At 38.7% G+C, this 13,314-nt stretch overlaps 1 protein-coding gene across 1 annotated transcript in view; it reads left to right on the forward strand.

Moving 5' to 3' along the window:
- Nucleotides 1-2,264: 2,264 nt before the first annotated feature.
- epn2 (epsin 2) overlaps nucleotides 2,265-13,314 on the forward strand; it is an 84,657-nt gene continuing 73,607 nt past the window's right edge. The window contains exon 1 of the mRNA XM_061845764.1: nucleotides 2,265-2,462. The gene's annotated coding sequence lies outside the window, so the exon portion shown is untranslated. The remainder of the gene's footprint in view (nucleotides 2,463-13,314) is intronic.

The raw sequence follows: 13,314 nt of genomic DNA on the forward strand, positions 1-13,314 counted from the left end.
AGTCAATGTAAGCATTTTTGGGGGATACGTGAGAGAGATTTTTGAGTGAGTGAGGGATTTTGGTGTATGTGATTTTTTTTTTTTTTTTTTTTTTGGTGCATGTGTGAGTTTTTTTTTTTTGGTGCATGTGTGAGTTTTTTTTTTTAACTTTTTAATGATTTTTTTATTGAATATTTTGGGCCTTATACATGAAATACATATTTTTTTCCTGGAGTTCTCACTTGAAACATGTATACGTATGTATGTATGCATGTATGTATGTATGTATGTGTGTATGTGTAGGTATATGCATTTAACAGCATAACTGAGGTAGACTTGACGTCGGGAGAAGGCGATGGTTTATTTAATTGTTTTTTTTTTGTGGTTGGGCGAGGGGCATTTAAATTTGCTGAGTAATGGTCGTGGCTGGGGCCTGAAACCCATATTACACCCTTGGTTACTATCATTACATTCTTCGTGCACAGCCATTAACCAAATGTGTATGAAAATATCTGCAAAAAGGTAAAAGATGTGGATGGCAAGCCACGCAAATGGATCGTCATGGTTACACACGTGAGGACCGAGGGTTCCTCCTACTGGATGACTTAGAGCAATTTAGCGGGCCCTGGTTTTACCCTGAACCCTTTTGAATTATATAATACACTCCCTTCAGACTGCCACTACATTCATGTCTTTCTACTTAAATCATGTGAAGATTAAGCAGTTATATTAGAATTTGATTCTCAAAACAGCCAACATGCGTCTCATTGTAATTTACTGCAAAATATATTTACAGAATCTTTGAAGGCTAGAAAATATAAACTAATACTCTTAGTAGGATTTTGTTGCACTACTTGTGGTACTCCATGATAAATTATTCCACTCGCTGCTGTAATGTAGCATCAGTCTGAACACAATTAGAATGACTAGGGTCTTTGTCATGAGTTTTTATACATAATTTAGGAGACGTCTAACTGAGTATGTGAAGAAATCAGGTCAAAACCTACTGGTGCAGTGAGGGTTGTTGGTAGATTTTAAGGCTACCAAAATATAAAAATAAATCTTTCATGACAATATGATGGTGTAAAATGAATACAATGCTGGACTTCAGATCTCATCTGTAAGAGACCTAGTTATAAACCTGAAATGAAATCATTTACAAATGCAGTAGGAACTTAATTTATATACATTTTTTTCATTCAATGTGTTGCTAAATGAATATTAAATGCAGTAGATCTGTATCCTGTCGTTTGTTAATGTATTATGTTGGTTAAAACAATAAACTTTGTAAGAGTGGAAAACTTTGTATTGAATGTAATGCTTTCCATAATCTTTACAAAGTACCTTTGAGGGAAGGGGAAGGAAATACATTGGGGGGGATACAGATACATTTTTATCCATGTTTTTTTGAGTACTCACCACAGAAGTATATTGAATACAGTGTATGAAATAATGAATGCACAAAAAGTGTTTTTTTTTTTTTTTTTATGTGTGTAGCGAACATTGCTGTGTACTGTATGTCAAAAAACACGTGGAATTTGTCTCCGGTAGTTGAAGCGGCTGGACTACGACAACAGAATTTAAACAGAAAATGCTTTTGAAACATCCATTCACCCGTCCATTTTCTTAGCCGCTTATCCTCACAAGGGTCGTGGGGAGTGCTGGAGCCTATCCCAGCTGTCAACAGGCAGGAGGTAGGGTACAGACAAACAGCCACACTCACAATCACATCTAGGGGCAATTTAGAGTGAACTGTGAGGCCAAAGCTTCACCAGCTGCGCAACCGTGCCACCCTTTTGAAACATAAAAACAATAATGACGATTGAGACCATCATTGTTGTTGTTTTTCTACGTATATTTTCAATTTATTTTATTTTTATATTGGGGTCCAATATATGACTGGTGGCTAATAACAATATTAATTGTTCATATTAATGCACAATTTCAGGTTAAACACAGTCAAATGTATATTGTAAAATATATAAACAGGAAAATAAATTTACAATAGATAATTTACTTATATATTTGTTAATTGTCCTCTGATTATGAATAGTATGAATGTTTGTACGTGCACTGCTTACCTCGCCGAAAATAACTAAAAGTAATGTTTAGAGTAGTGTTGATCCTCCACAGGTAGAGGGCGCTAATTACGCACTAACTGTTAACAGACTGTTATGTACGCTAACGTCCTCGAGGTGGAGACAAATACTTCTTCAAATTGTACTCTATTTTTTTTTTTTTTTTTTTATAGCCTGCGTTTAGGTGCCTTTATTTTAATATTATTAGTGTGTAAAATACTTTATCTAACGCCAACTAAATGTATTAAGTGGTAATTTGAGGACAAGACTGCTGAAGTTGATCCATATTCAGCTGAGACATAACAATGCGAACGTTGACGGCCATTTGTGTCAAGTCTTCTGGGATATTCAAACTAACATGGGAGACAAAAGAAGGTGGAGACCAGGAGCCAACAAAGAAACCAGGTAAAAGGAAACGCCCAAAGTCATTAAACGTGCCACATGATGAGAACTTCCTTGTTGGCAAAGAGATAAGATGGAATATTGAACACAACTTCATCAACAACACGCACAAACTGAATACTGTACAACAAATCTGAGCCAACCACTTAGCATAACTGCACTCACAACTTTGGAATCTGGGTACAGAAGTCCGTACGAGTACTGTATACACTATATACGTATTTGACTACTCTTGATTGGGGAAATGGATGTACATAACTCCAATCCCCAGCAATGAATTTCTCTACCTTGTGGCTTGATAAAATGTGCAATGCAAAATAACAACACGTGATTCTTGGCAATTAGTTGGGTTTGCTGTTTTGGATTTGAATAAATTATTTATTATTGTATTTAAGAGCACTCAGAAACAAGCAGAAAAGAATGTGCCAGTGGAATGATTACTGATTAGCTGTGAGAGAAATGTATGAAGTTGGATTCAGAAGGTTTGTGTGTGCTTTCAAGAATGCTGGATGTCATTGGAAACAATGAGACTTTTTATTTGGAATAGGGAAATAATCCTAGAAGGATTGAAAACGATTAGTTAAAAATTGTACGGATACAAACCCTCAAAAGATCATCAATTCGTGGGGATTAAATTTATGCCAGCATTAGTCAAAACACTGTACTCTGGTAATTATTCTATCAGTGGAGAATTAAGTATGAATTAAATGTGAGTGTGAATGTTTGCCTATATATGCCCTGTGATAGGATGGCCACCAGTCCAGGGTACCCAGCCTTTTGTCCTAAGTCAAGTGGGATAAGTTCCATCTGATGCGCCACCCTAATTAGCACAAAGCTATAGAAAATTTATATCCTTTATTTGGGATAAAATGGTTTCCTTCATCAATATTATTCTAATTTTGAAGCAATACAGTATTTAGGAAGGGGGCGGCACTGTGGACCAACTGGTTCGAGCGTTTGGTTCACAGTTCTGAGGGCCGAGCTTCAAATCCTGTGTGGAGTTTGCATGTTCTCCCCAAGTACTCCACTTTCCTCCTACATCCCAAAGATGTGCAATCATTGGACACTCTGGGTATGATTGTGAGTGCGAATGGTTGTTTGTTGATGTGTGCCTTCTGATTGGCTGGCAACCAGTTCAGGGTGTATTCCGCCTCCTGCCCATTGACAGCGTGGATAGGCTCCAGCACTCCTGCAACTCTTGTGAGGATAAGCGGCTCAGAAAATGAATGGATGGATGGATGGATTCAGGAAGGAAACAACCTGAAGTGAATTCATTTATTTCATGCTGAATCATAAAAGCAATTAACTCATAAAATGCAATTAAACAAAAAGAAAGTAAAACTACGTGCACCCTTTGAAGATGATAGCGAAAGAAAGGTTGCTAGATGGATTGATGATGGATGGATGAAGTGTTCTGAGAGGTCAGATCTGTGACGCCTGGTGTCATTCTTAAGGCCAGCATAACCTTCCTGAATCCCATACAGTTAAAGTAGTGGGAATATTTGAAGCGGGGCATGTTTGAAAAGGATGTCTGCTCATATATTATTTAGTGTCCCCAAGGAGGTGTTAGACTATGAGCACGTGGATTCTTCCAGAAGCCTGATGCCACACTGGTTTTTCTGTGGCATCTCCCTATACACAAACTACTGAGGCTTTACACAATCAGGATTACACAATCACCAAATTAAAGAAACAAAAGATAACCGATCACCAAGCTAATCACAACATGGAGCAATGTTTCCATTTACACGACTTGCTAATTTCTTGTATGTCCTTGTGGACTTTATACTGAATACTGTATCCATCCATCCATTTTCTGGACTGCTTATCCTCACTGGGCTCGTGGGCATGCTGCAGCCCATCCCAGCTCAAAATTATTATCTAGCATTTTGGACAGAAGTTGAAACATCAATGACCTCTTAAAAACAAAAAGAATCAATGAATAAAATTTATTGGCTGTTAGAAGTTAGAGTTCTGCACCAAAAGACATGTGACAAGGCTAAAAATGAAGTAGCTTTTCGATTCATGTGGGCCGGCAACACAGAGTTAAATGTCTTGTGGGCAGCGGATAGATGAGATCATTGGTCAGATCGGCAAATGATGAAATTGAAACCCGATCATCATAAAATGCTAATTATTGCCTGATACCATACAAATCAGATCGGCAGAAAGTCTACCAGCTACAGTATGTCACTTACAGAAATGCACGAGTATGGAAGTGAGATACAACTCTGACTAAAGTGATAAATTAATTTGGCCGTGTGGAAAAAATTCCTAACCCCCCTTGAATCTAAATTATTTGGTATATGAAGGGATTCTGGACATTAGAAGTGGTAGTTGTTAAGGCTGCAAATACCGTGAGCACATTTTTTCCCCCTTCTAACTTCTTGCAGGGATGTAGTAACCATATGCTTGTCTCCATATGAGTTGTAGTACCCCAAGTCAATGACTTCTAGTACTTCAATTGAGAGGTTGTGTGACTGTGTCTTCAACATCTACGGTATTTTCGTGGGAAATGTTATCTGTGCAGACATCAGCAGTTCATGTCTGACCATGCATACAAACCACTTTTCACCGTGTCTCTGACATTCCACGGTACTCTGTGAATTTGTATGACCTACATGTGAGGTCAGCAAGGTTCTGCATGACCAACATCGAAGTGTGATACTGAATTAAGATTTATCATGGTGAGAAGCAAACAGGTTGAGTTTTCAATCATGCAAGCAGTTTTATCTGCTGAACACTTCATTAGGTAAACTTGGACCATTCAAATAAATGTTTCCCAATCTCTTTTGAGCCAAGGCACCTAAATATTTTGCATTAAAAAAAAAAAAAACACAACACACCACTAAGCAAAAATGTCACAAGAATTACGCTTGTCTGCCGGAATGACAACTGCTAAAAGTCTAAATTACAGAGCATAGTGAATAAATAAATTAAAGATGTCTTTAAATGAGTAAAAGAACTGCCAAAAACTGTGGCAAGTGAAGGATAATGGCAATTGCTGTCAGCCCAAGCTAACTAAGCATTTATTTGTTTAGATTATTAATCGATCACTCAGCTGGAAAGTGTTGGCCCTCACAGTTTTGATGTCCCCGGGTTCAATCCCGTACTCGCCTGTGTGGAGTTTGCATGTTCTCCCCGTGCCTGCGTGGGTTTTCTCCGGGCACTCCGGTTTACTCCCACATCCCAAAAACCTGTAACATTAATTGGACACTCTAAATTGCGCCTAGGTGTGACTGTTTGTGTCTATGTGCCCTGCGATTGGCTGTCAACCAGTTCAGGGTGTACTCCGCCTCCTGTCCGTTGACAGATAGGCTCCAGCACTCCCATGACCCTCGTGAGGATAAGTGGCTAAGAAAAGGGTTGGATGAATCTATCATTCTGTGGTTATGCTCGTGGCGTTATTAGCATGGAATTTGGACATCTGTACATGTGCTTTCCTGTATCACATACAGTACAAACTGACACATCAGATATGTCTGTGCATTTTCTAATTTTTTTTCATAATTCGAGTCGGATGCAATTCGGATGCAAATCGACCTGACTCGTTATTGTCATTTTCCTCCCTTTCCAAAAAGAATACAGTTCAGTCCATTTGTATTCATATTCAACTTTAAAACATTTTTTTGAAATTTCATCTCGTGCCACATTCAAATTCTGTCCGTAAATCAATTGGACAATCTGCCAGAAGACGTTAGAACAGGTATGGCCTCGGGAAAATGTGATTCCATCAGTGAGTCGTACAGGATGAAGTCAGCATCCTGCAGCGTCTATTCCACTTTTAGGCTTTTTAATTCTGTGGAAACACCACCTGAAAAGCAAGCGATGAAAGTATATCCAACTGTACAAATGTGGAAAGCCTGAAGCTATATGTGGCAAGCTGCCACCACAATTATCAGTGTCTGCGAAGTTGTACTGGATTAATGCTGCTTCGCTGCTTTCTCTGCAGACTGATCTTTGCTCCTGTCACATTTTCCATCTTGCTGTTGTGATGGACCATCTGCAAGTCAAAGTTTTTCGTTGCGTGACGATGCTGTCTGGATGTGTACAAACCATCAAAATAATTCACTTTACTCTATAGTGCCTTGTAGATGCAAGGAAATAGTGATTAAAAATGACATCAATCACAACATAAAAGCAGTTGCGTGAAAACAAGGAATGATTGTATTTATGAAAAGCACCTGTCAATTTTATCTCAGTTCAGTTCTTTTTTTAATGCTCTTTAGTTGTCTCATAATTATCGGACATTGTTTTTTGGATCCTGGCTTCTTGGACTGTGTTGTCGTGCACAACTTTCGTTTATAATAAAGCCCATTGAACATCATGTCCTCGTGTTGGAGTCCCACATTTTGGTTCCCCCTTGCACCATTGGTTCGTGACCCTGGTGGTCTAAAAGTCTCAAAGGGAACAAAAATGTCTCGGATATATTTCACTCCGTGGCCATTCTGTGTTTTGCGATGTGGTATTTAAAGGGGCACTGTCATGAAATGCATGATTTTTAGTATGTTATTAATGAAAAAACGGCAGTCGACATGGACCCATGCATTTTTTGACCACAAAACATAATTTTGACGTATACAACTTTTAGTAACTCCCCCCATGAAAACGAAAGAAGGAGCAGGAAGTGACGTACATGGCAGTTTGTTTCTCGTTTGTTTCTCTTAGTTTTACCTCCGGGAAGGTAGCTCGTTGTTCCAAAATGCTGGCTCGTTGCATTGCTGGACATTGCTCGAACACTCGGGAGGATGGATTTACCCTTCATAAGTTTGCAAGAGACCCAGTTCATTGTGAAAAATGGATTGCACGGGTGCAGAGGACGAGAGCTTCGTGGGTTCCAAATGACAAGTAGATGTCTATACAGCTACTAAAAAAAATAACAATAGTTGGGGAGGGGGGCGTAATCCATAAATCAGGGTTGCTAAATGTGTCGATGTGCGCATCGGAAGGCTTCTGTGCAGCAGCCGCTGAAGGATGGCCTCCCCAGACCTTGTGGATCGGTACCGGCCTTGTTGACAAGGCCGAGCCTCCCGTTGGCCTTGTCGGCCGGGGTGGCTCATGTCAGGCGCGGAAGTGGGCGTTTATCACCGCCGCGCGGTGGTGGATAGGGCGGGGATGTGGTTTGGCCGTGATCACATGTCATCTAAATATGGCTCGAAACAATAGGGTAATATTGCCCCGGTAACGTCACTCGGTTGTGTGATGTTCTGTTTTTCGAAAAGAGATTTAGTGTCAGAAGGGGCGTGTTTGTCTCTCATAGAGGGGTCCACCGCACGTTTTCAATGGCGAATGTCCGGGGCGACGTCACAGACAGGGGTTGCAGCCAATATGGCGACCACTTTGATGTCGTTGAATGACACTTCCGCAACTTTGAGCATGGATGACGCGCTCTCCGCTCATATTTATTTTTACATATAGATATTGAAGTGAATAATGTTATATGTATTTTTCATTTCAATATCTATTTTAGAATGTTTATAGGGATGGCACTAGACCTTTAAATCTATTCTTTGACTCACAACAATGCAGTGTCAAGATTTTAGGATCGATGTGGTATGCTCCAGTTTCCTGGTACCTGTAAGAACTTAAGCAGCACCTAAGCACGTAAGCATCATCAGCTATATTTTAGGGGAAGGACATGGTCTTCATTAGCCTGAGTGAAGGTGTGCATACCCAGTTGTGACTTATTTGACATTAATAGATGGCATGAGCAAACTCTTTGATTCATTTGCACACACACCAGCCACCAAATTCATATAATGTCCAGTTTAAGAGAATACCACTATATATTTATATTTATGTCTGCATATGCGGTTGTTGTATCATTACTCCAAAGGATGCAAGGAATGAAGCAGTTGGTAGGCCCAGTCAAATTGATGAATTCACAATAAGACCTAAAATTTGTGTGTTGTTGGCTTCATCGTGCTGTGGCGCAACCCTTGATATCTCACCTTTATTGTGTGAAACTGGCTTTGGTAGGGGCTTCTTTCTCTCGCTTATGTGTGTGTGTGCATGCCTGATGGGGAATTCAAGTCTATCATCTCCATACAAATGGTTTCAGGGAGACAAGATGGTTACCATCCACAAGTGTATTTGAAGATCAACACAGTAAGATAGTTTGCATGAGTAGAGGTTCTCACCGTTGTCCTGCCCACTCCCAGTACAGGTTTGACACAAGTTTTTATCTGCCTAGAAATTGCTCCAACAACAGATGGCTTTTCTTGTTCTTTTCTTTTCAGCTTGTCTCTCATCAGCACTTCCAACAAATACCACACATACATACCAATCCCCACCCTTGCAGTACAGACAAGAACGTAGTCCTTGCAGATAACATAAACTAGACAGTCGGTTTCGAGTTTTTATTTTTAATTTATGTTTTTTTTTAAATTTATTGAAGTACAGTTCTGTAAAATACAATTGCCGGCCACTTCATTAGGTACAATTACTGTGTTATGTTGTGAGATCTTGCACACAGAAGGTCCATTCTTGTCTATAATTGATTATGGCCAGGTTTACTCTCAGAGGGATATCAATTTAACCGTATGTTTATTGTGTTATTAAGGATGTAATCTCCAGTGGGGGAGAACTTTTGTCCTCTGAATTTGTTTTATCTTGGATTTCAATTTATGTCTGTACAGCAACCAGTCAAATTATTAAAACATTCGGAATGAGTATTGTGCCTGGAAAAATAGGGAAAGAGTCCAATTAAACTCAAATAAATTGTGGATGTTTTTCCACAATATAATGTACTTCCCAGATATTGATAAAATGGCTGTCATTTGTCAGTCAAAATACACACTTAATTGCTGCTGACTCCACTCCATGTTTTACGGCATTAATAGGGATTCATTACTATGATGATCAGATGAGCAACTCGCGTTTTGTGACTAGGTCAGTGGCGACTTGTGCTGAAGCAGCCCAGACTGAAGAGAAAATTACACTTGTCAATTAGTACGCACATTTGTTTGTGTGATGCATGCAATAGACACATCACCAAACACAAATACTTACCACCCCGACCTTGGCTTAGCATTAAAATACTGTATGTTCCAGTTATCAGAAACTACTTTAACAGTGATCCCATTCTTTGCCAATCTTAAACTTTCACTGGCATCTGAGAATTAGTATGGGGAAAGTGCTGTACAATGTAAATTATTATTATATGGGCTTTACAGGATTGAACAGATAACAAAAGATATACTTGATTGTTTCATTTCAATGTACAAGCAGTCCATTCCATTGTCCAGGCTGCTTATCCTCACAAGGGTTAGGTGAAAGGCAGACCACACCCTGAACTGGTCGCTAGTCAGTCAAAGGGCACATAGCAACATCATCACTAGTTGAAATTGATGCCATGCTGGCCGCACCAAAGTCAGGCGTGTGTACCACTACACCATCAGTGACCTCAAACGTACTAGCAATTAAAATGAATATGTTTCATAATATGCCACCTTAAACACAATCAATTTTGAGTAAATCTGCTACGTGCTATTTGGCACTGAGTGAAGAACCGTAGGTCAATGTTTGCTTCATTCCATTCTATCTTTATATCTACATTGATACAAGTTATTTTCAACTCAAGTTGTTAATACAATCAATCATGTTGCTGCTGTGAATTATACATGGACTAGCCTTTGCAGAAAAGATCAGACTCCAAAGTAATGATTTTTCTTTGGAAGATTGATGATGAAGGGCTTCATTGTCAGGTGTTTTTAGAACATTCCCAGTGCTTTTGTCTCACAGCTTGTGATATTAAGTCAGTTTCTTGCGTCTCCTACCGATGTCTTAAGATAACAAGGGTTTCTTTAGCTCCTATGTTCTTATCTATTGATTTAGTCCATCTCAATGACTGCCTTCTCCAGTTCCTTCGTTCCTCATGCTGCCTTAATCATTTTGACTATGTATTAGAAACCCAGGCAAGTACTTCTGTAGGGTTAAACTTTGTACCTTTGTAATGTTGGATTTTTCTCTGTTCGCTGTATTCTCAAGCATTGGTGAAGAACTAAACCACAGTGTTCTCATAGAAACAAATCTGTCTGATTGTGTCTGTGCATGCTTTCACACCTCTACATTTTGCAGCTAAACACTAATCTTTCAATTTTTATCTTCTTGTTCACAAAACATGCAAATCCAGGCTTGCATAAATGAGGCACCAGACATACCAGTTTAAGTTCGTGTGATCCTTTTACACAGCAAAACGACAGCTATGCTCTATCCAAGGAAAGATGAACCTTTTACCCAGCTTGCAAGACATTTTTCTTTTTTGCTTGTTGAAAATATTTGATGAAATGTTAACAAGAATGTTGTTTCAAGACACATGATTGTTGATAGGAGAACTAAAATGTAACTGTAGATTAACACTGGAACCTTATTTATTAGCCTTTGGAGAGTTTCTTAACAGGGCTGAATGATAAAAAGATGGGAAAATCAATTTATTATATATTTAATTTAATCCATTCCTGCTTATTCTGCGCTGAGGCATGCCTGAGCTATGGATCGAAGTCAGTGTGCAATCTTTCATAACCATGAAGAGGAAGTCATCCATACAGCCTAAGTCAAAGCAGAGAGATCATCTGACTTTGTACATTCAAAAAAAATTTTTTTGTCTTTAACTTGTCAACGGAACTGATTTGGAAGTGTAACGTAAAATCTTTAACAAAACATAGCCAAGTGGGTTTTTGGTTTTATTTTTTTTTATTAGTCCAATTGCAAATGTACCATATTGCTTCACATTGTGGCCAGGGGGTCTTATGTACTATATTTGCTCTGCAGTGCATACAGGACTAATAGGGGTTAAGTGTTTATTGTAGCAGGTTTGAAGAATTGCATGCTCATGGTAATGTTAAAAAGCATATATTATTTCCTTACGGTGCACTGATTGTTGTGATGACATGCTTAAGTCCGCACTTTCTTTCCGCCCCCTCAAACTGTAAATTTATTTTAGCCATACAGACTACATTGAATACGGTGCTGTATAAAAACTACTAAAAAAAAACTAAAAAAAAAAGGTGGTGAAGGCACCTAGTATTCTCGGGAAATACTGCCTCCCAGTTGCACCACTTGCAATTTATTCCCGAGTGGAAACAAACTGAAGCGATTATTTTTATGTGTAGAAATGTCATTAAGCCATTAAATTGCAGCCATTTCATCATTGTCTTTAATAAGTTTATTTGTCCTACAAAGAAAGTCTGTGCAGATCACCACTTTCAAACTGGAGAGAGCCAATTTGCAAGCTGTTGCTTGTATCAGTAGTCTTCTCAGTCAAAAGTATGCCATGTATGTGTACATAAACTGATATCTTTTGCCCAAGAAAATTTTGAATATAAATGGGATTTTGTATGATGAAAGTAAACAATCCATAACTTCAAAAAATAGCAACTAAGGACAATATCAGAGTAATAGAACATATACCTTTATATTTCTATATTGTAACTGTACCTTAAACACACACATCATTCTATCTATACTGGATATATACCGGTGTGTGTGTGTGTGTGTATGTATATATATATATATATATATATATTATATATATATATATGTGTGTGTGTGTGTGTGTGTGTGTGTGTGTGTGTGTGTGTGTGTATCCATCCGTTTTCATAGCCACTTAGCCTCACAAGAGTCGCGGGAGTGCTGGAGCCTATCCCAGCTGTCATCAGGCAGGAGGTGGGGTACACCCTGAACTGGTTACCAGCCAATTGCAAGGCACATGGAGACAGACAACAGTCACACTCAGTCACAGTATGTATTTTCAGTTTGCAGATATGATGTGGATTGGCCCAAAGTGAGAGTGACAGAGCAAAAGTAAATCATTGACGCCGCTCCAATTCTCATAACATTATGATCTGGACTTTTTCTTTTTTTTTACAATAATAAAGAAAATAAGCCATTCACAGGTTTTTTTTGCAACAGATCCGTTTAAATACTAAGAAATGTAACACACAAAAACTGCTATCATGTACTTCTGCTTGGTTGTAGTGGTTACAGTATATCAAGGTACGTGTTTTTTTTTCTATTGCTGCTTAGCAGGTAGATGAATGGTATCAAGTAAAAACCCTGACAAAATAACAGAACTCGAAGCTGGGCACTAGTTGGTGGAACAATATATAAAAACAAATATAGGATATAAAATAGTACCCGAGAAATCAGCTATCAACATGAACACTGCCGCCTGGCCCCAGATTTCATTACATTTAGATTTTACAATATGGTCGTACCTTTAAGTTAAACCAGCACTTTTTAAATTAAGGTCATTGTTCAGATAAAATTTCACGGTGTACTTTGTAATTATGTTCCCTTGCCACAAAGCTGTACGTAGAAAAAAAGTGAGCAAAATGTTTTTAAAAAGTTACAATAAAGAATGAAGCTGTTATTGAAACCTTGATCTGAACCTTGGTCTTCTGCAGTTTGCATATTAATGCATCGATTTCTACACTCAACTTATCTGTGATGGTGTTGTATCATGCTGTTTTCTGAAATGCAATATATACGTGGTAGCCCAACCATTTTAGCAATGGCATCAGCAGCTAACAGGACAAAGCTGTGTTATTGATGTGAGTGAAGCCTAATGTGCACTAATCTTAATTGAATCAATCTGTGCCAGCAAGTACTTTTACAGTAGTCGTGTCAGTTACAAACATGTTTGTGATATAGAAAGAAGCGAGTGAAAATGAGTTCAAAGCATGCCAAGGCAAAAGCAGGTGTGGAAACAAAACAATAACTCTTGAGAATATTCTGTTGAGTATCGTCACTGACTTGTACTGACGACTCTTAAGGTTGCCGCACACCAACCGATGTGGCTGAACCTGACTGAACTGTGGCAGTTGGAGGAGTGCGGCAACTATTTTCATGAGTT

This window comes from Syngnathoides biaculeatus, chromosome 16 (genome assembly GCF_019802595.1).
Source record: "Syngnathoides biaculeatus isolate LvHL_M chromosome 16, ASM1980259v1, whole genome shotgun sequence".
Lineage (NCBI taxonomy): Eukaryota > Metazoa > Chordata > Actinopteri > Syngnathiformes > Syngnathidae > Syngnathoides > Syngnathoides biaculeatus.